We start from the raw sequence: 8,672 nt of genomic DNA, 5'->3' as shown, positions 1-8,672 counted from the left end.
CATGTTTAAAACATAACAATTTTCATCCTGGCATAGCTGCCGATCTCCACTGCTTCTAAAACTTCCACTTTGAAAGCTTTTCCCAAGATGGTTTCTTTCTTATTGACACATGAAGGGGAGAAGTGTCAACCAACGGACAGATTAGAGCTGAAAATCTAGTTTAAGTTAGGACTGAAAAAGAAAAAAAAATCATTTTAGGATTAAAGGAAGTTCATATTTCCTCTGTTTTCCCCAAAGCTTTGCTGAAAAGCCGAGAACCACAAGGTGAGCAGGCACTGGACACAGGGCCCTTCCCCTTTTCCCCAGCCTCCATTCTATCTTCCCAGTATTCCTTTCACCCACTGCTACTTCTGCCCCCAATGAATTTGGAAATTATTCAAGAAGAATTCCTGAGAGTATGAAAAGGGAGACAAATCCAGAAAAGGATCCTCATGTCTCTAGGAGTAGAATTATCCAAGACTCATGATCAAGACCAGAGGCAAGAACGAAAACAGAGATGAGGTTGAGGTCAGGACAAGAAGAAGATATCAAGGTGTCACAAGGCCCAAGACCAGTACTGCTCCTGACATCTGAGAGACACAAAGAAGTTGGGATCTAAGGCCTTAATAGAGTTCTGTGATTTTTTTTTAAATCTTAAGTTGAGCAGGCTCATACAAATTCCATCCACCTGCATGAACTGGGAATTCAATTCCACTGAGCTAATGATAAAACACATGCCCTCCAACACTCATGTAGATATCCTTGCACCTTGCTCAGAGGCAAAAAATTAAATGAAAACTATCTCTTTTTATGAGCTTTTTCTTTTTTAAAAAATATTTTTAATTTTTTTTTCAACTTATTTATTTATGATAGTCAGAGAGAGAGAGAGAGAGAGAGAGAGAGAGAGGGAGAGACACAGGCAGAGGGAGAAGCAGGCTCCATGCACTGGGAGCCCTATGTGGGATTTGATCCCAGGTCTCCAGGATCGTGCCCTGGGCCAAAGGCAGGCACCAAACCGCTGCACCACCCAGGGATCCCTATGAGCTTTTTCTTAATGCAACTCATTTTCATACCAAGCATTGAATTTTTGGTTATGTTTTTGCCTTCACCTAAAGAGAAACATCATGTTTTTGGGTACAGGGCAATTTTTCATACAGATCACCTGACAAGAATAATTCAATACCTTTTAAAAAATGTTTTAAGCCTTTTGCTTTTAATTGTCACAATCGTTCAATAATAGATAATATTGCCACCCTACTTACAGATGAAGAAATAAAAGTCCAAACAGGATAAGCAACATGTCCAAAGTCACTTGGCTAGGGAATGGAGAGCTAGGATCTAACCACAGGTTACCCTGACTCCAGAACAAATACATTATAGTGTCTCCAAATTACAGAGATAATGAAATACCATAAATCAATGGTGGGAAATAACTATCCAATAAACTATATTGTAATAAATAGGTGGCAATTTGAAATTAGTTTAAGCTGTACTCTCACACTACTGCACCAAAAAAATAAAAATAAAAAAACCCCACACAACTAAAAAATGACAGAATAGCTGCTTTATTAACATGTTGACTTCTTCCCTGCTGTGTAAGAGCCTAGAATTAGATTATCAGCTCTTGCAAATATCCACTTTCTCCTAGAGAGGTCATTTCTATTTTCGTCTCTACCATGTCCTCAACATGGTATGACTGGCTGGCTAAGAGTAAGTGAGAGGTAAATATTTGTTGAATGAAAAAAATTAATTATCAAATGAAAAGAAAATATAATTAAATATTTATCAAACCTGGCAAGGACTTCCAAAACTTAGGAGCTGTAGAAGAAACCATAAAAGATGGGCAGCTATGGTTACATTTTTAAAAGACTGTAAAAGGCAATCAACAGACTGTAAAAAATATTTGCCACAAATAAATTTATCTTTATTCTAAAAAACAACCGTGTCATCCTAGAAGACATACAAGCAAAAGATACAAACAGATAAAAAGAAACAATACAGGGTAGCCCACCGCCTTCAGCCCAGGGCGTGATCCTGGAGACCCAGTCCCACGTCAGGCTCCCTGCTTGGAGCCTGCTTCTCCCTCTGCCTGTGTCTCTGCCTCTCTCTCTCTCTCTCTCTCTCTCTCTCTGTGTGTGTCTCTCATGAATAAATAAATAAAATCTTAAAAAAATACAAGAATATATATAAAAGCACACACAACATTTCTAGAATTCAAAAAATATTTTAAAGCAATGATATATAGATTTTTAAGCATGTAACATTGGTGAAACTCATATATAGCTACGGAACTATAAACTGGTAACTTTGTGAGGCTTTGAAGGTATATTTAGAAAATAAATGACAATATATTTCAAGATATATTAAAGTGTTTATAACTTTTGACTCAGTGATTCTACTTTCTGGGACTCCAAGGAACTAATCAAAAGAGCAAAAAATGATAGCCATTAAGAAGTCATTACATTGTTTATGACAGAAATGGTAGAAAGAAAGCAAACTATGTGGTCTTTCCATTGCTAAGGGAATAACTAAAAGGATAAAAGTATAACCACAGATGGCAGGCTGTATGTCTGTTAAAAAGACAGCTATGAAAAATGAACTACTGGGACTTCATCAAGCTAAGAAGCTTTTGCACAGCAAAAGAAACAGTCAACAAAACTCAAAGACAACCTACAGAATGGGAGAAGATATTTGCAAATGATCTATCAGATAAAGGACTAGTATCCAAGATCTATAAAGAACTTATAAACTCAACTGCAAAGAAACAAACAATCCAATCATGAAATGGGCAAAAGACAAGAACAGAAATCTCACAGAGGAAGACATAGACATGGCCAACACGCACATGAGAAAATGCTCTGCATCACTTGCCATCAGGGAAATACAAATCAAAACCCCAATGAGGGATCCCTGAGTGGTGCAGCGGTTTGGCGCCTGCCTTTGGCCCAGGGCGCGATCCTGGAGACCCGGGATTGAATCCCACGTCAGGCTCCCGGTGCATGGAGCCTGCTTCTCCCTCTGCCTGTGTCTCTGCCTCTCTCTCTCTCTGTGTGTGTGTGTGACTATCATAAATAAATAAAAATTAAAAAAAAAAACCAATGAGATACCACCTCACACCAGTGAGAATGGGGAAAATTAACAAGGCAGGAAACCACAAATGTTGGAGAGGATGTGGAGAAAGGGGAACCCTCTTGCACTGTTGGTGGGAATGTGAACTGGTGCAGCCACTCTGGAAAACTGTGTGGAGGTTCCTCAAAGAGTTAAAAATAGACCTGCCCTACGACCCAGCAATTGCACTGCTGGGGATTTACCCCAAAGATACAGATGCAGTGAAACACCAGGACACCTGCACCCCGATGTTTATAGCAGCAATGTCCACAATAGCCAAACTGTGGAAGGAGCCTCGGTGTCCATCGAAAGATGAATGGATAAAGAAGATGTGGTTTATGTATACAATGGAATATTACTCAGCCATTAAAAACGACAAATACCCACCATATGCTTCAACGTGGATGGAATTGGAGGGTATTATGCTGAGTGAAATAAGTCAATCAGAGAAGGAGAAACATTATATGGTCTCATTCATTTGGGGAATATAAAAAATAGTGAAAGGGAATAAAGAGGAAAGGAGAAAAAATGAGTGGGAAATATCAGAAAGGGAGACAGAACATGAGAGATTCCTAACTCTGGGAAACAAACAAGAGGAGGTGAGAAGGGAGGTGGTTGGGGGGTGGGGATGACTGGGTGATGGGCACTGAGGGGGGCACTTGGTGGGATGAGCACTGAGTGTTATGCTATATGTTGGAAAATTGAACTCCAATAAAAAATTTAAAAATTAAAAAAAAATAAATATAACTATGCTAGGGAAAAAAAAAAAGACAGCTATGGACTTCTCCCTGTAGCCATGGTAGAATAATAGGGACTAGACTTACTTATCCTCTTCAGAAAATTGGAAAACTGGACAAAATCTTTTAAATAGCTTTTTTATCAGATATTAGACATCAGGCAGTATGGGAGTGTGAATCCTGAGAAAAGTAAACTAGAGAAGTATATCAGAAAAAGATTTCAGAACAAAGAGTATTACTAGGAAAACAGAGTGATGTTACATAATAATAAAGCAGTACACCAAGAAGGCATAACAACCCTAAGAGTGTGTGTACCTAACAAGAGAGCTCCAAAATACACAAAGCAAAAACTGGCAGAAATGAAAGGAGAGATAGACAAAACCTTAATATAGTTAGAGATTTCAACATTCCCATTCATATATTATGTATTTTATGCTACAACAGCAGAGTTGAGCAGTTGAGTCTAGGAGCAGGCTTTAAGTACAAAGCCTGAAATATTTTCTATCTGGCTCTTTAGATGATGTTTTGCTGACCTCCATTCTAGGCCACAAACGAAAACTAGGCAAAGCTGAAAGAAGTGAAATTATATAAAGTATACTCTCTAACCATAATGGAATTAAATTAGAAACTGGTAATAGAAAGATACCTGAAAATTTCACAAATTGGGGGAATTAAACATTACATTTCTAAATTTCTAAAATCATGGGTGGAAGAGAAAGTAAAAAAGGAAAATTAGAACAGTGATAGACAGTAGATCACTGCTTGCCTGGTGGAGGATGGGGAAGAAAATAACTTGCAAGGGTTACCACGGAACTCTAGGAGAAGAGAATTTTTTTTTTAAAGCTTTTATTTATTTGAAAGAGAGAGAGAGAGCACAAGCAGGGTACAAAAGCAGAGGAAGAAGGAGATTCCCCACTGAGAGGCCAAAGCGGGGCTCGATCCCAGGACCCTGAGATCATGACCTAAGCTAAAGGCAGATGCTTAAATGACTGAGCCACCCAGGTGCCTTGGGAATTTTAATTATAGGGGTGGTTAGGTATAGGCATTCATCAAAATTTATCAACTGAACATTTAAAATAAATTTAAATTTTATGTAAATTATACTGTCACAAAGTTATTTCTTAAAAAGTCTGAGAACTAGCAAGAAGAAAATATTTATAAGTGCTAGGTGAAAAGAAAAAAAAAAAAAAAGGAAAGGCCATATAATAACAACAGTGTCAACGAAATACAGCTAAGTATTGGAAACAGCACAGTATAGAGGTGAAAGGCCCAAGCTCAGAAGACCAACTCTCTGGATTCAAGTTCTTACAGTAAGTTTAGTTTCACCATGCTTCAGTTTCCTCACCTGCAAAATAGTGATAATAGTAACTACATCATAAAATAGTTGAGAAGATCAAACAAGTTGTTAGATGCAAAATGCTAAGAACAGTACCTATAACAAATACTCAGTGAATGTTACTATCATTATTAGAGGGCATCTGAGTGGTCCAGTCCATTAAGCACCTGCCTTTGGCTCAGTCATGATCCCAGGGTCCTGAGATCAAGCCCTGTATCAGGCTCCCTGCTCAGCAGGGGAACCGGCTTCTCCCTCTCCCCACACTTCAAGCTCTCTCACCATCTCTCTCTCTCTCTCAAATACATAAAACCTTCAAAAATATATATCATTATCAGAAAAAATGCACATGAGAAAAAAACAGGAAACAAAAATGATATGGTAGCTATGTTAGAGTGGCTAATGATGGGCAGCCTGGGTGGCTCAGCAGTTTAGCGCCGCCTTTGGCCCTGGGCGTGATTTTGAAGACCAGGGATGGAGTCCCACAGTGGGCTTCCTGCACGGAGCCTGTTTCTCCCTCTGCCTGTTTCTCTGCCTCTTCTCTCTCTGTGTCTCTCATGAATAAATAAGTAAAATCTTAAAAAAGAAAAAAAAAAGAATGGCTGATTGAGGCATATCTATTTCTCTAATCAAAACAATTCTAGCTTTATTTTATAATTAAAAATTTTAATTAAAAAATAATCATTTTCACAGATGCCTGGATGGTTCAGTTGTGACTCTTGGTCTTGGGGTTGTGGTTCAAGCTCCATGCTGGGTTAAAAATAAAATAAAAATACAATCTTAGGGGTGCCTGGTGGTTCAGTCAGTTACACATCCATCTTCAGCTCAGGTCTCAGGGTCCTGGGATCAAGCCCTGTGTGGGGTTCCATGCTCATTGGGGAGTCTGCTTGTCCTTCTCCTTCTGCCCCTCCCCCCTCCATTCATTTTCCTCTCTCTCAAATAAATAAAAATCTTTTTTAAAAATATTTTTAAAAAAGATAAAAAGAAACAATACAGGGTAGCCCAGGTGGCTCAGAGGTTCTATTTCTAAAAAATAGAAAGTAATAATCTCAACAGCTTGCTCCATAACTGCTAATAATGAGCCTTCCCAGTTTTTGCAGAAATAGGGGATTAAGAGGTAGGGAGTGCAAGAGGGACCTAAATAGAAGGAGTTATTTTTTTAGTGGAAACAAAATATAGAAAAGACATGATATTTAATTTTCAAAACAATTTAAGGCAAAAAAAAAATTTAACCAGAAAACTTCCATAAGTGGAAACTACCATAAGTGGAAAACCCTTATCATATGTCACAAATAGATAGTAGCCATAAAAATAAATGCATTAAAAAGGAAACAGTGTGAAAAAAAAATCTCTAAATACATTTCTCTTTTTACTGAATAGATTAACATGTACTTATTAGAGAGACATTTAAGACAAACTTGTACCAAACTTTCTCTTGGCCTAACCAAAAAGACCGAAATAGTGTGCAACATTTATAGCAGAGAATCAAAGTTACTTAACTTCTGCCCCTGGCCCATCTGATAGCAGCAAGGGGCATCAGAGTGGGTACACTCCCACAGGTGGAGCCCCCTGCCTCAAACTGACTGATACTAGTTCCTGCACCTGGAAATCTGGATATGACCACCACACCCTTGCGACACGATTAAATGAGACTTTGCATAATAAGCACCTCATAAGCTTTTTTTAAACAAAAATTTGTTTCAACACTGCTAAAATGGACTTCTCATAAGGAAATATCCTTCCCAAAAGATTTCTTAAGCAAGTTATCACTGTTTAATTTATTTATAAACTACAAAGTCCATACTAGGCCCTCAATGTTTGCTATTCCTATTGTTGTTGTGTTAATATTCTTTACTATAAATGTTTGCCTTCATATTTTGTGATAAAGCAGCCTCAACAGTATTACTCCATGCACCACTGTACTTTATAAGTTTTGAGAATATCTATAAACTGCTCAAAATTTCCTCTGACCTTTTACAGAAACATCTCTTAATATTTTAAGGCTTAGAAATTTTTAGAATCAGGGATGTCTGGGTGGCTCAGTCGCTTAAGTGTCTACCTTCAGCTCAGATCATGATCCCAGGGTCCTGGACTGAGCCCCGCATCAGGCTCCCTGAGCCCCAGCAAGTACTCCGCTTCTTCCTCTCCCTCTGCCCCTACTGCGGGCTTGTGTGCTTGCTCTGTTTCTCTCTCAAATAAATAAAATCTTTTTTAAAAATGTCTATTTTCAGGGGATCCCTGGGTGGCTCAGCAGTTTGGCACCTGCCTTCGGCCCAGGGCGTGATCCTGAAGTCCCGGCATCGAGTCCCACGTCGGGCTTCCTGGATGGAGCCTGCTTCTCCTCTGTGTCTCTGCCTCTATCTGTGTCTCTCATGAATAAATAAATGAGGTCTTTAAAAAAAAATGTCTATATTCAAATGCCACACTCCCTGCTCCCCATCCATAATGAGGCAGGTTCTGACTTTGGTAATTTTACCCCTGACAGCCCCAGATTTTAAGCTTCTAATGCATTTTTTAAAATGTCAATAGGTGGGAATGTAAATTGGTACAACTATTCTAGAGGGCAATTTTTGGTACCCAAACTCTTTTAAATCAAGGCACATTTTTTACCAAGAATTCCAATTTTAAAAATTCATTTTGTATATAAGGATTTATCTATAAGGATTTTCACTGCAGAAATATTTATGATGGCTTAAAAACTGGTTATAACCTAAAGCCTAACAATAATACGTTGTACAATTACAGCATAGTCATGACATGAAATAGTACATAACCAAAGATATCTTGTAAAAATATTCACATGGGAAAATGTTTACCATTGTTTACAAGAGAAAAAAAAAGTTTTGAAACAGTATTATTGTGTGATCCCAATGTTAATTTAAAAATTTATGTGTTGGGGGATCTCTGGGTGGCACAGCGGTTTGGAGCCTGCCTTTGGCCCAGGGCGCGATCCTGGAGACCCGGGATCGAATCCCGCGTCAGGCTCCCGGTGCATGGAGCCTGCTTCTCCCTCTGCCTGTGTCTCTGCCTCTCTCTCTGTGTCTCTCATGAATAAATATATAAAATCTTTAATATATATATATGTGAAATTTTAATGTAGACTCCAAGATGCTAATAATGACATATTTCATTAAGGCTCTAGGTTATTTTAATTTCCTTCCTTAACCTTTTTTTTTAATTTTCAAATTTTTTCATAATACACATTCATGACTTTTGAAATTATAAAAACATCAAATTTCTTTTTTTTTTTTTTAAAGTGTTTCAAACTCTAAAGTTGTCAAGAGGTATGTGGTGGCTAGGACAATGTAAGAAATTTTTAAAGTAGGAGTTCTACTTTGATCTGCAACATCATTTAATTTCTCATGACGTCAAATTTCCAAAGCTGTTTTTTAAAAAGGGTGTGTGTGAAGGGGAGGCTTGGTACGGGAGACAAACTGGTATAGCCTTTTTTTCAGAGGAATTGGTAAATACCCATAGGATTTTGAGTGCACATACATTTTGATCTATTCCAAAAT

Source organism: Nyctereutes procyonoides, unplaced genomic scaffold (genome assembly GCF_905146905.1).
Source record: "Nyctereutes procyonoides isolate TBG_1078 unplaced genomic scaffold, NYPRO_anot_genome, whole genome shotgun sequence".
Lineage (NCBI taxonomy): Eukaryota > Metazoa > Chordata > Mammalia > Carnivora > Canidae > Nyctereutes > Nyctereutes procyonoides.
Note: the sequence above shows the minus strand (reverse complement) of the source record.